The sequence below is a fragment of the Arvicanthis niloticus genome, chromosome 15 (assembly GCF_011762505.2).
Source record: "Arvicanthis niloticus isolate mArvNil1 chromosome 15, mArvNil1.pat.X, whole genome shotgun sequence".
Classification (NCBI taxonomy): domain Eukaryota; kingdom Metazoa; phylum Chordata; class Mammalia; order Rodentia; family Muridae; genus Arvicanthis; species Arvicanthis niloticus.
Genome location: NC_047672.1, coordinates 48,352,283 through 48,374,980, shown reverse-complemented (window position 1 = coordinate 48,374,980; position 22,698 = coordinate 48,352,283).

Below are 22,698 nucleotides of genomic sequence, written 5' to 3'. Positions count from 1 at the left end.
CTTTCAAGACGGAGTCAGGAGAATCTATAATTTTGAGGACAGCCTGGTGTACATATTGAGTTTTAGCACAGCCAGGAAGGCATAAAGAGACACTGCCTCAAAAAAAACTAAAAAATGTAATTAATTCACTTTCTTTACTCTCTCCAACTCCTCCAGTGTCTCTGCTCTTTTCTCTCAAATGTATAACCTCTTTTTCTTTGATTGTATATGTATATACAGATAAACAATATATTATGTATGCAATATTATATATACAATATTACAATATCACATATACTACATGTGTGTGTGTGCGCGTGCACGTGCGCGCATCTAGCTAAGTCCATATTTTTACTTGGATGTCTGTGATTTCAGGGCTGAACACTTTGTATTTGGTAAGCAGCTGGTGGAATCATCTTCAGGAAACTCTATTTCTCTCTATCTCTCCACAGTCAATATTTGCCTGTAGTTCTATGTCTAGGGATGGAACACTGTGAAATTCCCCTCCCCCTTAGCGTGTCTATGAATATTGTTATTGTTTTAGTCAGATGAATTGTTGATAAATCATGTAGTGTCTCTATCATCTGTACAAAACACAAACTCAGAGCAGACTCTTGTCCTCTGGCTCTTCCAATATGTCCACTTCCTCTTTTGTAATATTTCCTGAGCATTTGGTATGGGAGTTTTGAAAATATAAAATAACTACAATTTGGATAAAACTGTAAAAGGAATATTCTGAACTTGCCACAGATGATTTAAATTTTTTCTGGTTTCATTATCATTTATATATAATACTGACCTCTCCAGGGAGTGTCTTGAAATCTCAGAACAAGATAGAACATTATTTCTTTTGAGTAATATTCCCAGCACCCAACCTAGTTCTGATTAGCACACAAGAACCAAGATCATTAATTCAGTAAATATTAGAGTATACATAGACTATTTCAAATGTGCTTGCATGTGTTGAGAAATCCTTACATCCTTGAGAACTACTCATCTCATATAAGAAGCACTGCAAAAATGTTGTGAATGTAATACAATAATCCCTGTATCATCCTCAGTGTATCATTGCTAGCATGTTACACACTCTGGAGAGATAAGGGAAGATGTATTATAGACATATGCAGTACTACGACAAAGACCTCAAAGCCTCAGCCTTGTGGGCATAGAAAGGCCCTAGTTGAGTCAGGCTTAGAGAAATGCCAAAACCTTTCTCTAGACCAAGTGTGGATGATTTGGAACCCTTCAGCTAAAACTAATGTAGTAATTAAATTAAAATTAATATATTAAACATAGCTTTTTCCTCCTGGATTCCTCAGGCTCAGATTCCTCCCCCACATCATGGATTTCACAGGCAAATAGAGGGAACTAGAAAATATCTTCCTGAACAAGGTAACCCAGGCTCAAAAGGACATGCATAGTATGTACTCACTTATAAGTGGATATTATCCATAAACTGCAGGATATCCAGGCTATAATCAATAGACCAAACAAGCCAATTAACAAAAGGACCTAAGGGAGGATGGCTGAATCTTTCTCAGAATGGGAAGCAAAATAGATATCAGGGGTCGGTCAATGAAAGGTGGGAATTAGATGAAAGAGGGGATGGGGAAGGGAGAAGGCAGAGGGTGGGGAGATCATATATAAGGAGGTCAGAGGAGAGAGAAGGGAAATTGGTGGTGTGTGGGAGCAGTCTCTATAATGTGCAAATAAGGTGGGATGGGGAGCAAACATCCTTCTGAAATAAACTAACCCACCATCTCCTTCTTCTTGATATATAATAAACAAGCTGAGTTTCCCATGCTGCTCTTGGTGTATCTCCATCAGAGTGCATTGTCCATCCAGTTTCAGCTTTGTGTTATGTATATGTTCCATTTCTTCATTCCCTATCACCCAGTTTGCTAATTCCTGAAAGCCCTGCTGGTCTTGGCAATGCATGCATTGCTTAATTACTTCTTAGTCTCCTGTTATGTTTGTTCTAATAATATATACTGAATTTATATAATTTAATCCCACTGAGTCAAATAAAAAGAACGTTTGCAGGCAGGAGAAATGGCTACATGGTGAAGAACACTTGTTGTTGCAGAGGAACCAAATTCCACTTCCAGAACCATCTGTGATTCCAGTTCCAGAGAGCTCAGTGCTCCGTCTGATCTCTGTAGAGCCATACATGTAAACACACACACACACACAGACACACATGGGGCGGGGAGGGGGAGGGGAAGGGGAAGGAAGGAGGGGGAGGGGAGGGAGGGGTAGGAGGACAGGGAGAGGAAGGAAGGGAATACTTTTCAAGTGCTCATTATTTCATGCTTCTAGTGGTACTTGTTCTGTGTGTCTTACAAACAAGTATTGTTCTCGTTGTGATTTGGAAGCCAACATTTTCCATTACCTTCAAGAGTTTATGAATACTGCTGGGCTTGAACTGTTCAAGGGCTGTCCTTCAATCTTGACATCTTGACTCCTTTATGTAAACAATTTTATAAGCACATGGGAGCCCAAACTATGGGCTGATTTATTATCTTCTTTCATGATACATTAAATATCTTAATATCACAAATGTAATTAGATTATTTGCTAATAGATCACTATTTTTCCTTTGTTCTTTTAACCTTTTCCTTTTTCATTCTAAGTAATGCCATGGAAGTTAGCAACTACTTATCTCAAGTAATTTATCTTTGCAGGCATAAAAGAAGTTAATTAAAAGTTATTATGACTCAAGGTCTTTATAATTTTTTTAAATTTTAAACTCAAGAAAAATATTAGTTTATAGGTATCTTGAATCCCACAAGGAATACTTTTACATGAAACAAAGAAATGAACGTAGGAGGGAAGACTCAAGGACATAGTAAAGGAAACTAAATACAATTCTAAGTAATCAAAATTACATTGCTTCATGCATCAATTTATAGGGAGAGGTTAAAAAAGATCAGCAGGGAAATGACCAGATATCTTCAATAAAATCAAAATGTTAGTGATGGTCTAATATAATTAACTATGAGCAATTTCATGTGACAATATATTATTTTCTATCTGGATTAATATGAGATAATTTTTAAAAGCCATCTCGTTATATTAAGACTTATACCTTTTAAAAAGTAATAGTTTCATTGGTTCTTTAGGAATGTCTCAAATGCATCCACATTATTTTGATCATGTTCACCCCCCACACCTGCCATTAGTTCTTTCCAGATACATTCTCGTTCTCTTCCCAACTTTGCCCCCTTTAAAAAAAAAAAAACACTCTACTGAGTCCTATTTGTACTCTTCATATACTTATGGATGTGAGGCCATCCTTATATGTTTTAGTATAAATAAGTTTTGTTTCAAATGGAGTTAGCTATATAATATATTAGGTATTTTCTGTATGAATATCTGTGTGCCCATGCACGCGCGCGCACACACACACACACACACACACACACACACACACACACAAATCTATACACATGGGAAGAGAAACTGAACTGCAGAAACCAAAAAAACAGTATGAAAAACAAAAACAGAATCAAGGCTGACTTCTTGAGTATCAAATGATTTTGCAAAATCACAATTGTCCAATATATAACTTCCAATGCTACTCCTTACTAAAAGGGCAAGTCTTCCATATGATAAAGGAGCTTTTGATCTTTGATTCCAGAATCAATTTTTCATCTGCCTCTCTCTCTCTCTCTCTCTCTCTCTCTCTCTCTCTCTCTCTCTCTCTCTCTCTCTCTTCCCCTCCTTCCCTCCCTCCCTCTCTGTCTCTGTCTCTATGTCTGCCTCTCTGTCTCTCTCTCTTTCTCTCTCTCTCTCTTCCCCTCCCTCCCTCCCTCTCTCTCTGTCTGTCTATTTCTCTCTGTCTCTGTCTGTCTCTCCTCTCTCTCTCTCCCACTTCCCTCCCTCAATCCTTACCCCCTCCTTATTCTCTCTCAGAGAAAGGTATATATGAAGTAGAGTTGATGAAATATTAATGTCTTCATTTTGAATTGTAACACCAGAAGCAACAATATATTTAATGAGCCCTTTATGTACCATATATCATTCAAGACACACTGGTACATGATTGAACTCACTTAATAAGCAGGTGGCAGATGGTTCTGCTAGTGAAATAAATTTTAATAGTGAAAATAAGATAAAATTAACCTAAATATCTCAAATATCAGCTAATATAAAATACTATACCTTTCCACTCATACGTTCAATTCATGTTGTAAACTAATAGGCATATAATAACATTGTTTTGTTCAATATAAAGACTGATCTGTCTGAAATTTTAATATTGTATACTTTGGAACTATGGCCAATATTGGAATTTGAGGGTCAGCTATTTTTAAAATGTATAACATTATTGACTAAATGGAGTTTAAAACTTATGAAGAATCCAATATACTAGAAAAGGCACAATTGAATGTAAATCATCTGTTATGTTAAAGTTCCATTAATATAATAGAAAGAACTACATCATAGTCATGTTAGAGACTTAAAAATTCGCTATTGTGTTATAAAATTTTGTTCTCTGAACATGTGAACCATGGAAGCTGGCTGGCGATCTGTCGGAGTTCATGGGAGATGACTAGGAAACTGTATTCCATTATTGACCGTCACTGTGGACACAATCCTATTGTGGTTCCCGTCACTTGAATTATAAAGAAAGGACAAAGATGAGAACATGCAGCTAAGAAAGCAGACAGAACTTTGGGTCCTCAATAACCTTCCAATCAATTTTCTCCAAGAAAGAAAAGAAGATGATTTAAAGCAATGAAAACTGCTGCGACAAATACAATCAGGGGATGCAAAGAGTCCTCATCATATTAGTCTCTCTCTAATCAAGGATGCTTTCAAGGGCATGTGAGTTCATCTCAGTGCCCCACCCCAAATCCAAGCAGTACGTGTGTCTCCTTTACTCTTTCCAGCATTAATATTTTCAGGCTGAGGGATGTACTTACTTAGGACACGTCTTCCAAGACATGAGATTAAACACCTCATCCGAGAGGGCATTGCTGAAACTCTTCCTATTTGCTGCCAACACTTTGTAAAACATTTTGTTGTTGTTGTTGTTGTTGTTACACAGAAAGTCTGCGGCCAGACTAGATTACATGAGAGACTATCTCACAAACAAACTATCTTCTCAGTTGAAACTAAAAAATTCCTTGTTTGGTCATGCTTGTTATTTTGTTTGTCTTTGATTTCTTAGATAAGTATATAAAACAATATGAAAAGATCATATCGATTATGGAACAGAAGTTGTTGAATTTAATTTCTTTTTTATGCAAAAATATTTAGCCTGATACAATTTTTTAATGATAGACATAGATTAGGGTTTAGTGTTCATTTTATTAGCTATTATTATTCCACCATTACTAAATTATACATATTATATTGAATTCTTTCCATATTACAGGCATCCAGTATACAATGTTATTATATGATTTTGACACATAAGAAAACTAATGCATAAAGCTGAAAATTCTTACCAAATATAACTCATGTAAACTGAAGGAGCTGAAGGAGCCTTATCTGGCATTAATAGGAGGGGAGGCCTTTGGTCCTGTGAAGGCTTGATGCCCCAGTGTAGAGAAATGTTAGGGCAATGAGACAGGAGTGGGTGGGTGAGGAAGCACCCTCATGGAATCAGGGTAAGGAGGAATGAAATAGGGGGTTTCAGAGGGGAAACTAGGAAGGGGGATACCATTTGAAATGTAAATAAATAAAGTATCCTATTAAGAAAAGAAAAATTACAAAAGGGATTTAGATTCCTTCCATCTGGTCTCGAAGAATTCAGTGATTTGAGCTACTGAGTTACAACTAATTTACCACAATCCATGCATTCTTCTCTGGAATGCTCTTCTGTATGTGTGTCTAGTCATTACTTATTAGCAAGCAATTTAAAATAATAGTAGAAAAAGTCCAGAGATTGAGCTGAAGATAAAAGAAAAGAACTGACAACATTTAAGAAGAGTTTTTGAAAGAATATTCTGGCATGTCAGTAATTTTCCAGAAATAGAATTATCTAGGCCAGCCTTCCAAATTTTCAAATGAATTTCAGAACCATGTTCTCATGTCCACAAGGCAATTCAAAAATAAGAGATATTATTAGATACTGCCAATTAAACAACAGTTAAAATGCATTCATTTTTATATAAATAATTCAACAAAAATGTGGCAAGTTACAGAGTCGTGAACCAGATGAATGCAAACCATGAATTCTTGATTAAGATTCACAGAATTACTGCTTCTAATAAGTCAATTTGGGCAGAGCTTTCTGTATAAGAGTGACTCAGGCTAAAATAGCAGTGCAAAGAATAGTGTAAAGACCAACAACAAAGCACTAGCTGAGGGAAAGGAAGTAGGGCAGCCATTCCAACTCAACACTGTCATGAAAATACAGGCTGGTCCAATAAAAAATAAATTAAGAAATAAGGAAAAAAAGAAAAAGAAAATACAGGCTGGAAGTCAAAACACTGTTCACTATCTATGTTATTAATGTCAACTCTAACCCATATGCTATTTCATTAAAGGGAACTTGCTCAGGAAGTAAAAAACTGTCAGTGGTACAATTTACGTTTATTGATTACTTAATGGATTGATAGTGGCACTTGGGAGGCAAACAAGGGCCACATGCAAGCACACACATTACCACTGAGCTACACCCCAACACTGTTTTTCTTTGGGAATTGCAACTGTTCGAACTTTTTGTTATATAGTTTTGTGAAATTTGATAAACCTGTAATGTCATATATTAAATTTTAAGTTATCACAGAATAAATTCACTGCCGTGAATGTCCTCTGAGCTTCTTTATTTGTTCTTTGCTGGCAATCTTTCTATTTCTTTAAGTTCTTTCTTGCTTCCTATGAAGAACAGTCCATGGTTTAAGTTCTAAACTAGTGAGATTGTTAGGTATACAGCATCAGGAATAAAATAACGCATGAGCATGAATTAGATCAGATGCATGTCATTCCACACAAACTCAAAAACTGCAGATGGAGCCAGATGGATAAAGAGGGTTCCAGCCAGAATGTCTTCTCCTGGGTGAGACCAGGCTGTTTCACCAGAGGCATGTTTATACCTTGGGATAAACACTGGGTGAGCCTTGCTTTGGGAAGGTGCTTAGGGATGACTCACCTATCTACGGACACAGAAATTTCTCTCAGATGATTTACTTCTATGTTCTCAAGTACATGGTATTTTAAATCCTGGTCTGTTTTGCTGTTCTCCTTTCTCTTTCTACTGGGACTTGGATAGGAGGAGGGTAGCCTGTTTGGGACAATGGGACTAGGAGGATAGTCTAAGATGAAGCTTGGCTCTGAAGTAGTAAGGCCAACTCCACCTCTAAAGCTAGCTTCTAGGTGGCTGTAAACAGCACATGACAATATACTAATATAATGTATATTAAATGCCTTTTATAAATTGTCCTATTATTGGATAGGTATGGTGGCATACAAAATCCAGTCTTTAACATTGGTGTTTTAACTTACCAATGTGCATTGAAGAGTCCTCCATAATACATAATGAGAAGATGATAGAGTCAAAATATTTATTTAAATTCAATCAGCATCATTTAAAAATGCAAGCTATTAAAATATCATGGTTCAGCTGTAAATCAATTCAAGATTATTACTAAAGAAAATATCTAGCAACAGGAGTAAGAAGGAAAAAATCAATTCAGATAAAATTTGTTAAATATATGTTATATTTTTAGTGAAATGAACTACTCTAAGGCAGACTGAAGGATGTACATGCTTATTTAGAATAAAATACAGAGATCTGTAAAGACTAGGGGTGTTTCGACCCTCTAGTCTTTGAAAACAATGGAATTCTTCACCATAAAATTGAGGCACATAAATAAAACCTCTTTAAATTTATGACAACGGACAGTAGAGATACAAACTAGGGTAAACATTTGTAAAACATATATCTGAAAGGTCGTAACCAACACAGGTGCTTAAAGGTCAACAGTAAGATAACCACACAATTAAAATGTAGGCAGAAATCTAAATGTAGACATCATCAAAGAAAACATACAAATGGCAAATAACCGTGAAGAGATACTTGGTATGTTTTCAAATTAGAGTTATGCAAATTAAAGCAACAGCTAGATACCACTACACAATCTTGAGCAGTAAAGTCTAAAATACTGACAATACCAAACATGGTAACAAAGATGCACTATGATAGAAAGTCTCCTTCAGCTTATGTTTCTAAAAGGAGGTAGAGATGAAGGTAACTAAAATATTGTTTTCAGAGCAATAGTAGTTTATTATACTTTTTTTAGTCTTTGTTTATTTTCATATTTATAATTTTATTAGCTATATAAAACATGCATATTAATTAATTTAAGTAATTACTATATTTTCATACATATATTTTAAAAAATGGCTTTGACCAATTTATCTAGATCCATTATCCTCCCGTTCCCAACTCCCACTCTTGGTGATCCTCTTCCTCACCTCAAGCAGGCATATCTACTATCCTATCTTTTTGTATCTTTTGTGTATTTATGGATGAAAGAGACATCTCATTAGTGTTGCTTATAGAGCCATGAATGTGGGGTTATAGACCCCAAGCATAGATATCTTGTAAATGGGGAGAAAAATGTCTCCTCCACAGATAGCAATTATGAATTTCTTTATAAATCCTCAGGAAGGGTACATACTTATGAGACCTTCTTTTTTTATTAATTTATTAATTCACTTTACATCCTATTCATAGCACCTCTTTCCTCACAGTCCTTTCTTCTCCCTAGTCCCCTCCCTCTTCTCCTCTAAGAATGGGGAGGCACCTCCTGGGTATCACCCCACCCTGACACATCAAGTCCCTGCATGTCTAAGCATATCCATTCGACTGAGGCCAGACAAGGAGGCCCAGATAGGAGAATGGGACCCAAAAGCAGGCAACAGAGTCAGGGACAGCCTCTGCTCCAGCTATTGAGGAACTATCATGAAAACTAAGCTGCACATCTGCTACAAATATGTAGGGGGCCTAAATCCAACCCTTGCATGATCTTTGATTGGAAGTTTAGTCTCTGTAAGCCCCCATGGGCTCAGGTTAGTTTACTCTATATCTTTCCGATTCAGGCCTTTCAATCCTTCTCCTTATTCTGTTTTTTATGACTCATGTGCACTTACATATGAGTATATACCATGAATGTACTTTTAGATCTGAGTTACCTCACTCAGAATGATATTTTCTAGTTCCAACCATTTCTCTGCAAATTTTATGATGTACTTGTTTTTAATAGCTGAGTAGTATCCCATTGTATAAATTAACCACACTTTCTTTAGCCATTTTTCAGTTGAAGGACATCTAGGTTGTTTCCAGTTTCTAGCTATTATGAATAGAGTTGCTATGAACATAGTTGAGCAAGTGTCCTTGTGGCATGGTGGAACATATTTTCAGTATATGTCCATAGATGGTATAGCTGGGTCTTGAGTTAGAATTATTCCCAATTTTCTCAGAAATAGCCAAATTTGTTTCAGAGTGGATGTATAAGTCTACACTCCCACCAGCAGTGGTAGAGTGTTCCATTCACTCTATATCCTTACTAGCATGTGTTGTCTCTGGAGTTTCTGATCTTAGTAGTTCTAAAGGATATAAGAAAGAATCTGTGTTGTTCTAATATGCATTTCCCTGATGACTATGGATGTTGAATATTATTTGAACTGTTTCTTGGTTGTTAGCGATTCCTCTGTTAAGAATTCTCTGTTTAGCTCTGCACCTCATTTTTAATTGGGTTATTTGGGTTGTTGGTGTCTAACTTCTTGAGTTCTTTATATATATTTTTGGATACTGGCCCACTGTCATATGTAGGGTTGGTGAAGAAGATCTTTTCCCATTCTGTAGGATGTCTTTTTTTCCGCTACTGATAGTGTCCTTTGCTTTACAGAAACTTCTCAGTTTCCTGAAGTCTTACTGATTAATTGTTTATCTTAGTGTCTGAACTATGGGTGTTTTGTACAAGAAGTTGTCTTCTGTACCAATACCTTCAAGGATATCCCCCACTTCCTCTTCTATTAGATTTAGTATATCCAGTTTTATGAGGTCCCTGATCCACTTGGACTTGAGTTTGTGCAGGGTAATGAATATGGATCTATTTGTATTCTTTTATGTACAAACATACAGTTAGACCACCACCATTTGTGGAAGACATTCTCCCTTTAATATTGTGTGGTTTTGGCTTCTTTGTCAAAAGTCAAGTGTCTGTACATGTGTGGGTTTATTTCTAGTTCTTCAATCCTATTTCATTGACCAACCTGTCTGTTTTTATGCCATACCATGTGATTTTTTTTTTATTACTATTGTTCTGTAATACAGCTAGAAATCAGGGATTATGATACATCCAGAAGTTCTTTTATTGTACAGGATTGTTTTAGATATCCTGGGTTTTTTATATTTCCATATGAAGTTGACAATTTTTCTTTCAAGATCTATTAAATTGTGTTGAGATTTTTTATGGGAATTCCATTGACTCTGTAATTGCTTTTGATAAGATGGCTATTTTCTCTATGTTAATCCTATGAATGCATAAGCATGGGAGATCTTTCCATCTTCTAAAATTTTCAATTTCATTCTTTATGGGGTTGAAGTTCTCGTTATGTAGGTCTTTTACTTGATTGGTTAGAGTACCTAAAAAAATAAAAAAGCTATGTTTTATTATTCATGGCTAGTGTGAAAGGTGTTGTCTAAGTTCTTTCTCAGCCCTTTATCATTTGTGTAAAGGAGGGCTACTGATTTGAGTTAATTTTGTATCCAGCCACTTTGCTGAAGTTGTTCATTAGATGTCTAAGTTCTGTGGTAGAATTTACCTGATCTGGATTTAAATTTGTTATGTCGTATCTGTCTACAAAATCTGATATTTCATTTATAGTTTCCAATTTTGGGGAATAGAGGCTTTTGAACTAAAACCAGATGATTCTTTGAATATCCTCAGTGTCTGTTGTTATGTCTCCCTTCACATTTCTGATTTTGTTAATTTAGGTCCTGTCTCTCTGCCTTTTAGTTAGATTGGCAAAACATTTGTCTGTCTTGTTAATTTTCTCAAAGAATCCGTTTTTGTTTTCGTTGATTTTATATATTGTTCTCTTTGTTTCTAATTGATTGATTTTAGTTTTGACTTTGATTATTCATTGTTCCTCTTGGGTGTTTTTGCTTCTTTTGTGCTACAGCTTTTGGGTCTACTTTTAAATTGCTAGTAGGGAGAACTCTTCATGTTCTTTATGAAGGCATTTAGTGACATGAACTTTTCATTTACATTGCTTTCATTATGTCCCATAAGTTTGGGTATGTGGGGCCTTCATTTTCATTGAGTTCTAGAAAATCTTTAGTGTATTTCTCTATTTATTCCCTGATTTAGTGATCACCGAGTAGAGAGTTGTTCAATTTTTATGAATTTGTACGCTTTCTGTTGTTTCTGTTGTTGTTGAAGTCTAGCTTTAATCCATGGTGGTCTGATAGGATACATAGAGTTATTTCAATTGTCTTGTATCTGTTGAGGCTTGCTTTGTGACTGACAATGTGGTCAATTTTGGAGAAGGTTCTATGAAGTTCTGAGAAGATATATGTTTTGTGCTTGGATGAAATACTCTGTAGATAAGTGCTAGGTTTATTTGTCTCATAACATCAGTTAGTTTCTTTTTTTTTCTTTATTTAGATTCTTTCTCGATGACCTGTCCATTGGTGAGAGTTGGATATCAAAATCTCCCACTATTAATGTATGGGGTTCAATGATTTAAGTTTTACTAATGTTTCTTTTATAAATGTGTGTGCCCATGCATTTGGGGCACAGACATTCAGAACTGAGATGGCATCTTGGTGGCTTTTTGTTGTTGTTAATAAGTATGAAATAACCTTCTAGATATTATCTGATTACTTTTGGTTGAAAGTCTATTTTATTAAATAATAGAATGGTTACTCCAGCTTGTGTCTTGGGTCCATTTGGTTGGAAAACTTTTTTTTTTCAGCTGTTTACTCTGAGGTAATATCTACTTTTGTTGATGTTGTTTCTTGTATAGAGCAGAATGATGGATCTCGTTTACTCATTCACTCAACCTTTGTATTTTTATTGAGAAATTGAGTCCATTGATGTTAAAAGACATTAATGACCAATAATTGTGAATTTCTATTATTTTGATGTTGATATTTATGAGGCATTTTTTCTCACTCCTCCTCTCTCAGTCTCTGTCTCTGTCTCTGTCTCTCTGTCTCTGTCTCTGTCTCTCTCTCTCTCTCTCTCTCTCTCTCTCTGTGTGTGTGTGTGTGTGTGTGTGTGTATGTTGCTCCTCTTTTTGTTTTTCTGGTGTGAAATTATTTATTTCTTGGTTTTTTTTTTTCTCCTAGCTTGTGTTGTTTTCCTTCTAGTATCTTGTGTAGAGCTGGAGTAGTGGAACAATGTTGTTTAAAGTTGGTTTGTGATAGAATATATTGTTTTCTTCATTTATGGTAGAGTTTTGCTGGGCATAATAATCTGTACTTAGAAACTGTAAGACATCTGCCTAGGCCTCTCTAGTTTTAAAGTCTCTGTTGAGAAGTCTGGTATAATTGTAATAGGTATGTTTCTTGGCCTTTATCCTTTGAAGCTTTTAACATTCTTTGTTGTTGTTGTTGTTGTTCTGTACATTTAATGTTTTTACTATTATGTGGCAGGAGGACTTTTTGGGGGGTTCACTCTATTTGGTGTTCTGCAGGATTCTCGATTGTTTATAGGCATGTCTTTCTTTAGGTTAGGAAATTTGTCTTCCATGATTTTGCGGAAGATATTTTCTGGGTCTTAGAGTTGGAAGTCTTCTCTTTCTCCAATTCTATTATTCTTAGGTTTGGTATTTTCATAGTATCCCAAATTTCCTGAATATCTTCTGTTAGAAATGCTTTAGATTTAGCACTTTCTTTGACTAATGTATCAATTTCGATCTCTCTTCCATTGCTTGTATTCTGTTGGTGATGCTTGTGTCTGTAGTTCCTGCTCTCTTTCCTAGGTTTTCTATCTCCAGATTGCCTGTGTTTGTGTTTTCTTCATTGCTTCTATTTCCATTTTCAGGTCTTGAACAGTTCTATTCATTTTATTTACATGTTAATTCTATCGTCAAGTATTTCTTTGCATTTATTCATTTTCTCTTTAAGTGTCTCCACCTGTTTGCTTGTACTTTCCCGTATTTCTTTAAGGGATTTATTTGTTTCATCTTTAAAGGCCTCTATCATCTTCATAAAACTAGATTTCAAGTCATTTTCTTTCAATTCAGGTGTGTTAAATTATTCAGGCTTGCTGTAGTAGGATATTTGGGTTCTGATTGTGACATATTGCCCTGGCTTTGATTGTATTCATATGCTTGCCTTTAGCATAAGACTTTAGCATAGGACTGGTTGTCCCTAATATTGGCCTGTCTGATAGTCCATGATGGAACCATGTCTAATAGGATTGCAAGCAGAGCTGGTTATCTCTGGTGGCAGCAGGCTTCTAGGGATGCAGGCAGATCTGATAGTCTTTGATAGTTGTAGGTGTCTGGGATTACAGGTAGAGGCATAGACTGGAAAATGAAATACAGAGGGGACAAGGGACACCTTATGGCTACTGGGCTTGTTGGGGGAAACCCAGAGGGCAGGGCCTTGGTATTTGTAGTTATCACCTTTTATTTCTGAGAGGCAACAAGCTTTCGGGCATGCAGGTGGAGCCAGGGCCCTAGAATGGCATGTAGAAGGGACAGAGCAGAAGTCATTGCTACTGATTTTGCCCAGCTGGAGTAGCAAGCAGTGAATTGAGGTAGGAGTCTCACCTGGTAGTCCCTGATAGCTGGAGACCTCTGAGATGAAGATAGAGGTGTGGATAGGAAGATGGACTACAGAGGAAACAGGACAGACCTTGAGGCTGCTGACCTTGCTGGGGGACCCAGTGAGCATGGGCTTGGTGCTTGGGGTTAGACCCTTTTTAAATCTGACATTAATTATGTTATGAATCCTATCAAATGTTTTAAACATATTAAGGAGGGAGGACTTAAATTGTACCTTCAGAAATGTTTATAAGAATTGAGGAGAGCCAATGTGGTTGACCATACTTACAATGCTAACACTTAAGATGTAAAAGGTGGACGATCAGGAAATCAAGAAAAATTTTGATTACATCTAGAGTTTAGAGCCGTCCCATACCTCCTGAGATCTTGTTTCAAAAATAAGTAAGCAAAATGAAATAAAATAGTGAAAGAATCACTAATATTCTAAGCAGAATTAACAATATGAGCAAAAGCAAAGAGGCAAAAATTAACCCTAATAGTTTCTGACAGCATAGTATAAAGGCATGTAGGAGTAGGTTTAATTAAGAAGCAAGGAGACCTCAACCCAATTTTCTTCCATGTGACACTTAGTCACCATTGCTCCAACTGGCACCTTCACAAAGTGAAGTCTGACCAGAAATAATTTTAAAAAGCTTTATAGGAAATACTAGACCATTTTCCCTTACTGATTTTAATATTCTTTCTTTGATTTGTGCATTTGGTGCTTTGATTGTTATGTGACAGGGCAAATTTCTTTTCTGATCTAGTCTATTTGGAGTACTGTAGGCTTCTTGGATGTTCATAGGCATCTCTTTCTTTAGGTTAGGGAAGTTTTATTCTATGAATTTGTTGAAGATATTTACTGGCCCTTTAAGTTGGGAATCTTCACTTTCTTCTATACCTATTATCCTTAGGTATTGTCTTCTCGTTGTGTCCTGGATGTCCTGGATGGTTTGGGTTAGGAACTTTTTGCATTTTGTATTTTCTTTGACAGTTGTGTCGATGTTTTCTATGCTATCTTCAGCACCTGAGATTCTCTTTTCTATCTCATTTATTCTGTTGGTGATGCTTGCATCCATGGCTCCTGATCTCTTTCCTAGGTTTTCTGTCTCCAGGGTAGTCTCCCTTTGTGATTTCTTTGTTGTTTCTACTTCCATTTTTATGTCCCGAATTGTTATGTTCAATTCTTTCACATGTTTGCTTGCATTTTCTTGAAATTCTTTAAGGGATTTTTGTATTTCCTCTGTTAGGGCTTCTACCTGTTTACATGTGTTCTCCTGTATTTCTTTGAGGGAGTTATTTATATCCTTCTTAAAGTCTTCTATCATCATTGTAAGAAGTGATTTTAAATCTGAATCTTGCTTTTCTGGTGTCATTGGGTATTCAGGATTTGCTATGGTGGGAGAACTAGGTTCTGATGATGCCAAGTAACCTTGGTTTTCATTGCTTATGTTCTTGTGCTTGCCTATCCCCATCTGGTTATTTCTAGCGCTACCTTCACTCACTATCTCTGACTGGAGCCTATCTGTCATGTTATCTTGGCTGTGTCAGAACTCCTTAGAGTTTAGCTGTCTCTGATCCTATGATCCTGAGACCCTGATTGTGATAGCTCCTAGGAGTCAGGCTGCTTCTGGGCTCCTGAAATCCTGGTGTGCCCAAGCTCCTGATATCCTGTGATCCTATTATCCTATGTTCCTATGTGTTAGAGCTCCTGAGAGTCCAGCCTCCTCTGGTTTTTGGGGGATTGGGTGCAGAGCTGAAGCTGTAGGGTTGCTCCAGGCTCAGGCACATACAAGAAGGGTCCTGTGCCACTGGACTTAAGGGAGTTCCTGGGTCTCAGCAGGCCCCAAATTACTCCTTCTTTGGGGGGAGGGAGTTACAGCTTACTCACATACATTCCTGGGCATGTTAGAACTACTGGGGAGTCCAGCCTACTCTGGGAGGAGCTGAAGCCTTAGGGCTGCTCCAGGTGCAGTGCAGACAGAAAGGGTCTTACTCTAATATTTGACAAAATAAAAGTCAAATGAAAAGTTAGCAAAAAGTAGGAAAAACCATTTCTTACTCATTAAAGGAAATGTCTACTAAAAGAATTTTGCAATTTTGAACATTTATTTAGCAAACACAGGTGCACACAGTTTTGTAAAATAAACACTTTTGGTTCTAAAAACACAGGTTGATCCAACACAGTGATAATGAGAAACTTCTATGATCCACTTTTACAAGCAGACAGGTCATCTAGACAAAAACTAAATAGAAAAACTTTGGAGTTAAAGAACATAATACATCAAATGAGTTCAACAAACATTTCCAGGACATTCTACACAAACACTAAAAAATAAACTTTCTCAGTAGTCCCTGGAACATTCTCAAAATTGACCACTTATTAGGCTACAAAGAAAGTCTCAGAAAGTGAAACTGGATTAATTTTAGAATATTTTCTGACAAAAAGGAATATAGATATCAACAGCAAAAATGCCAGAAAGTGTACAAACACATGGAAGCAAACATACGACACTACCAAATAAAAAATCAAGTCAAGGCAAAAATGAAAAAAATTTTAAATTCTTAGAATTGAATAAAAATGAAAATATGTGTTTATCACAAGTTGTGAAACACAGGGAAGTGGGTCCTGAAAAGAAAATATTTAGCTCTAATTGCCTACATTAAATACATAAAACTGTAGAGATTACACATTAATAACTTAATGTGCACCTCAGGCCTTGGAAAAACAAACACCATTCAAAACAACAACAAAAAGCAGACAATCATTGCGAAATTCAGAATTGAAAATTACATAATGAAAATGAAAACCAACAATAATACAAAGAATCATTGGGGGAAAAATGTGGTTTTCTGAAAAGATTAACAAGATTGGCAAATCTTTAGCCAAATTGGTCAAATAAAAAACAAAAAGGCCACAAATTAATTCAATTAGCTATGAAAAGTAAAGCATTACAACAAACTGAAGAAATTCAAAGTTTCATAAGGACATATTTTGAAAATGTATACTCCACTAAACTGGAAAAACTTTTAAAAATGGATGAATTTCCTTATATACATAATCTAACAAATTAAAAAAAAATAAATAATTTAAATAGATAAATTGCAAACTATAAGAGATGCTTACTCTTAAAACTTGATAATAAGAGCCTATTGAGGAAGAAATCGCATTGCATACTCATGTTACTGAACAGAGAGAAACCAAGCTTTTACTTACCTGGAAGCTTCATCCTACTGGCTAAATTTAATAATTCTAGACAGTGCTATGAAAACTACCAGAGGGAAAAAATCAATCATCAATTTCACCCAGCTGTGAACCTTAAAAGTCATGACAATGGCTGGCTTGAGGAGATATGCCCACAGCTGGAGTAGTGAACCAAATCGTAAACAAGAGCTTTCCAATTAGATCTAAGGCTCAGTCCATGACATGGGACCCATACCTGGCACTATCAAAAGAACCAAGAAACTATGACTAGATATGTCAGAGGCCCTAAGGGAGAACCAAACATTATTATTCTGCTAAATGAACACAGTGTTAAAATGACACCTAATGACTTATTGCTATTCTCATTCATATGAGCAGCTATTAACCTTATTACAGTAGTTGGCAATTAAGACACAAACCCTTAACTGACCGACATACAGAGAATAAAAAGCTATAAGGTGTCCAGCCTTAAGTAAGACAAATAAATCACATCCCTCTACCCAAGACTCAGAGATTTTGAAGAAGTTACATAAAGAAGGAAAGGGTCAGAATTGGTGGATAACATTTTAAAAATTGTTCTCCAGACATAACAGGTCAGTTGCACATATGAACTCAAAGCATTTATCAGAGCAGGTGTAATGCCTATGAAAGCTCCAGCCAGACAAACCAATCATAGGGTGAGAGAAGGTTCGTGTGAAATCCCAGCACTTTTAGTTACATGCAAGTATTAAGGTCACTTCTAGGTTGAGGAACTAGCAATACAGTAGATACAAATAGTCAAGGAACAAACAAGGCAATAAACAAAGTTCTGTGAACACTTCTGTGATCACTGTTTCTAAGGGCTTATCAGGATGACCAAAATATCTGAGCCCTGTACTAGCCTAAAGTCATTTTCATGTCTGAAGCCTACTTCCTTTCTCTAGCCTAAGATTTGGATTCCTGCCTGAAATTACTTCTTTGTTCTAGCCTAATGTCAGATTCCTGCCAAGCGCTCCTTTCCTTGTACTTGGCCCATGTCAGAGAGAATAGTAAGTATCTTAAAATTATTGTGGTGGTTTAAATAAGAATACCCCCATTAGATTCCTGTGTTTGAATGCTTGGCCCATGGGCAGTGGCACTATTAGGAGGTATGGTCTTGTTAAGTAAGTATGGCCTTGTTAGAGTAGGTATGGCTTTGTTGGAGGAAGTATACCAATACAGAGCAGGATTTGAGGTTATATACGCTCAAGCCACAGTGTGACTAGTCTTTTTCTATTGCTTGTGGATCATGGTGTAGAACTCTCAGCTCCTTCTCCAGCACCAAGTCTGCCTGGATGCTGCCATGCTTCTCACCATGACGATAATGGACTAAACCTCTGAAACTTTAAGCCAGCCTCAATTAAATGTTTTCTTTTATAAGAATTGCCTTGGTCTTAGTGTCTCTTTACAGCAATAAATTCCTAACTAAAACAAACACTGTATTAAATTCTCAAATAATAAATAAAAACATTGTTTAAAAGAAAGCATAGGAGTGGGCACCGAATGATTAGCCAAGAATTTTCATTTTATTCCTTGATAAATTCCATTTAAAACAATAAAAGTACAAAACTAAGTTTCTCCAAATACTAATACATACGGATCGTGATGCTTGCCTGCCCTATTCATTTTATCCTTTATATGAAGAGAAATCTGTTGAACCTCAACTTTTAAATGAGGTAATATTACAGCAGTTTCTTCTCTAAGGAAAAGAAACCCTGCACACCATGCTCATCTGTATTTAATCTCATAGCTTTGATTTTTGGTTTACCCCATCCAGAAAAATCACAATCATTGTCTCCCTATCTCTTGCTCAGGGTTGCAGATGTCCATTGGAAGGAAGATTTGACTTCTTCCCAGTTCCCCCATGTCTTTGGAAAAATCAGTAGAACCACAGCAACCTCCCTCAGATTGATGCTACCATGGTGTCATTTTTCTTACTAATTTCCACAACTCCTTATGCTCTTTTGTGTTTAGGGATGAAATACTGTAATACACTCCCAATAGATATTTTATACTTTCTTAGCAGAACATAGTTTAAGATATACATGCACTAACTTACCTGACATAACTTACAGGATGTCTGGAGTTATTACAGATATGCTTAAATATCACTGCTTCATCAAGGTGATGTCTTATGAAGTGTTTCTAGATGAGTTTTTATCCATAAAAGAACATTTCGGGTTTTTTTTATTGGAACATAATATTTTCTCATAACATTTTAAAACTCTAAAAACCTATAATATGGTAAAGATTTTCAACATCTACTTAAAACTCTCTCGTGCTTATTATTAATATGTGTTATAGATATAGGTTGGATCCACTCATAAACATCTTTTTTAAAACAGTGATGACCTTTTTGATAAAGTCTTGGTTTTATGAGTATGAATAAGCACAGTATACTGGGCATATATCCCTCCAGCAACTTAAAGTGACTTGTTTTAAAAGAAGATTTGCTTGTGATGATTTAGTATATTTCAGAGATGTTGAACAACTTAGCACAGCCTCTAACCCTGCAGCTGTTTCTGGCCAGAAAGAAAACAGCTTCAATAATTGCTTATTCTGAGTTCTTTATTTTTAGCTCACAAATACACCCCCTTCCTTTTATTTGAAACTATTATCTAATGTTCTGAAAAAAATAGCAAGAATGTATGCTTGTATATTTAGAAAGGGAACTGTTTTCTATTTTATGCATCTTTTATTAAAAGGCATAGAACTTTCTGGGTAAGAGTTGAGTTGAGAGGGTTGGTTTATTGAGATGTACCTAATGACCAAATATTCTTGAGCTAACCAGTCTCTCTTTGTTTGCTTCATATTAAGAGAATCTCAACATCTGTGAAAACTGACACTTGAGAACACACTGATTGTTTTACCCCATAATAAGAAATGACTACTCTTTTTGTTTAGATATTCCTAGCAGGACAAGATATAGTCATGTACACCTGGAGGCAGTATTGCCAAGACTTTCAACATAAATGAAGACATAGACAGTTTCTTGATTTAGAGCTAAGAAATAATTTGCACTAGGATAGAGTAGAAATGTAAGGCATGGCTCAGTAGTCCCTTTTCTGTCTATGGGGGTAGTTCTTTGACGCCTACTGGCCCTCTGCGTCTCCTGTCTCTCCAAACTCCTGATCCTCCATCCACTCCCCATCCAGTTCCCTGCCTTAGTCTGCCTACTGTGACTATTTTGTTCCTACTTCTAAGTGAGATTCAAGCATCCTCTCTTGAGCCTTCCTTCTTGTTTAACCTTTTTATGTCTTTGAGGTATATCATGGGTATTCTGTGCTTTACAGATGATATCAGTGAGTACATACCATGCATGTCATTTGGGTCTGGGTTACCTCATTCAGGATGGTATTTTCTAGTTCTATTCATTGAGTGCAAAATTCATGATGTCCTTTGCTTTAATAGCAGAATACTATTCCATTATGTCAATCAACCACATTTTCTGTATCCATTCTTTGGTTGAGGGACATCTGGGTTGCTTCCAGTTTCTGGCTATTATGAATAAAGTTGCTACGAACATAGTGGAACACCTGTCCTTGTGGTATGGTGGGATGTCTTTTGAGTATATGCCCAGGAGAGGAATAACTGGGTCTTCAGGTAGAACTATTTTCAGTTTTCTGAGAAACCAGAAGGCATATTTTTTAACACAGTCTAAAAGCCATTTATATTTTATTATGGTAATTGAAATTGTAAGATATGGATAAAGGAATTTCATAATTAGATAAAGGAGCTTAATCTATAAAAACTTTGAAATATTATCAAAAAAGTGGAATGATTGTTCTATGATGTACTTATCAAAATATATTGATTTACGAATTTACACAGTTCACACAATCAATTATCTTAGAAATAGTAAGAATCTTTACACTCCACATGAATAATGTACATATGAACTCACAGAGACTGTGGGAACATGCATATGGCTTGCACAGGCTCAAGTCAGATGGGCTTCCAGAACTGAATGGGAGAAGTAGACATGAACTCCCATACCTTAACAAGCAACTATCTCCAACTGATAACTGCTCATAAAAGTCACAAGGGAAAACTCCATTTTTTCCACTGAAGTCTCACTGGATATCCAAACCACACTCAAGAAACACTCCATGGCTACAAGTCCATAGCCAACATGAAATGAACTCAATAGTGTTTCATAGATTTATTTATTGATCTCATGATTCTTTGGGATTTTTTTCCCTCAATGGTCATTTGATTGTATATTATGGGTTCCAAATTTGTGTCTTTCTGTTTGTTTGTTTGTTTGTTTAATGGGTTTTGGTGTGTGTGTGTGTGTGTATGTGTGTGTGTGTGTGTGTGTGTGTGTGTGTTTTCTTAAGTACTTTAGTGTTTTTTTTAAAAATCTGGTCTGTCCATATGGAGCTTAGGAGGAAGACCAGGGTGTGGATGCTTCATTCCAGCATTAAGGGGGAAAGAGGATGATTGAGGGAGGTGGATGCAGGGGGGATGTGGGATGAAGAAAGGAAGGGGAGAGAAAAGAGGGCAATATTAGGTACTGGAGAGAAGAGAGGAGAGGTACAGAGGGTCTGAAAATCAAATAAAAATATGTAGCAGATCGGGGATGAGAAACTGGGGATACCCACTGGAGGGTCTCAAATGTCAGAGAAACAAGATGCTCCTAGGATCCAACGGGGATGATTTTAGCACAGAAGGGGAGATAGAACCCGTAGAGACTACCTCCAGTAGATAGGCACAGCGCCCAGTAATGGGATGTGGCCACACACCCATCTCAAAGTTTTTAACCCAGAAATGTTCCTGTTCAAAGGAAGAATAGGGACAAAAAATGGAGCAGAGACTGAAGGATGAGTCATTCTAGGACTCCCCTACCTGGAGATTCATCTTGTCTGTAGACACCAAACCAGACACTGTTGCCATTGTCAAGAGGCACATGCTGACAGAAACTTCTCCTTGGGACTGCTCCTTAGGAGGCTCAGCCAGCAACTGATCAATACAGATATGGATGCTTGGAGCCAAACATCAGATTGACCTTAGGGACCCTAGTGTGGGAGCTGGCAAAAAAACTGGAGGAGCTGAGGGGAGTTGTAAACCCATAGGAAGAACAACATCACCTGGCTAGACCACCAGTGTTCCCAGGGACAAGACCACCAACTAAAGACGTTACAGGGAGGGATCCATGGCTCCAGAGACATAGCTAGCAGAGAATGGCCTTGTCTGACATCAATGGAAGGAAGTCCCTTGGTCTTGTGGAGGTCTGATGCTTCACCATACGAAGGATGATGGAGGGGTTGGGCAGGAGAGGATGGGTGGGTGGGGGAGCACACTCATAGAGGCAAAGGGGAGAGAGGAGAGGGACGTTGTGGGGTGGGTGGCTTGTGGAGTGGTAACCAGGAAGAGGGATATCATTTGAGATATAAACGAATAGAATGATCAACAACAACAATAATGATAATAAATAAATTTGTTTTTTAAAAAATCTGGTTTGCGTAGGGGTGGTTCTGATGCTAAGGTCCTGTTCCCCAATTGTTTCTTGATCTGTCAGCAAAGAAGCTATGGGCCAATTGCTAGGCGAAAGAGATGGGCAGGACTTTCCAGGTCCCTGGAGGCAAGCAGACAGATGTAAGGAGAGGAGAGTTTACCATGCTTCCATGCTTCTGAGAGAGAAAAAGTTAACCAGCCATGTGAGATCTCAAACAGAGTATTCACACCAGCTGTTCCTACAAGCAGGCCATCAGGAGTATTTAGCTGGAACTAGTTGTAAATGAACAACTAAAGTT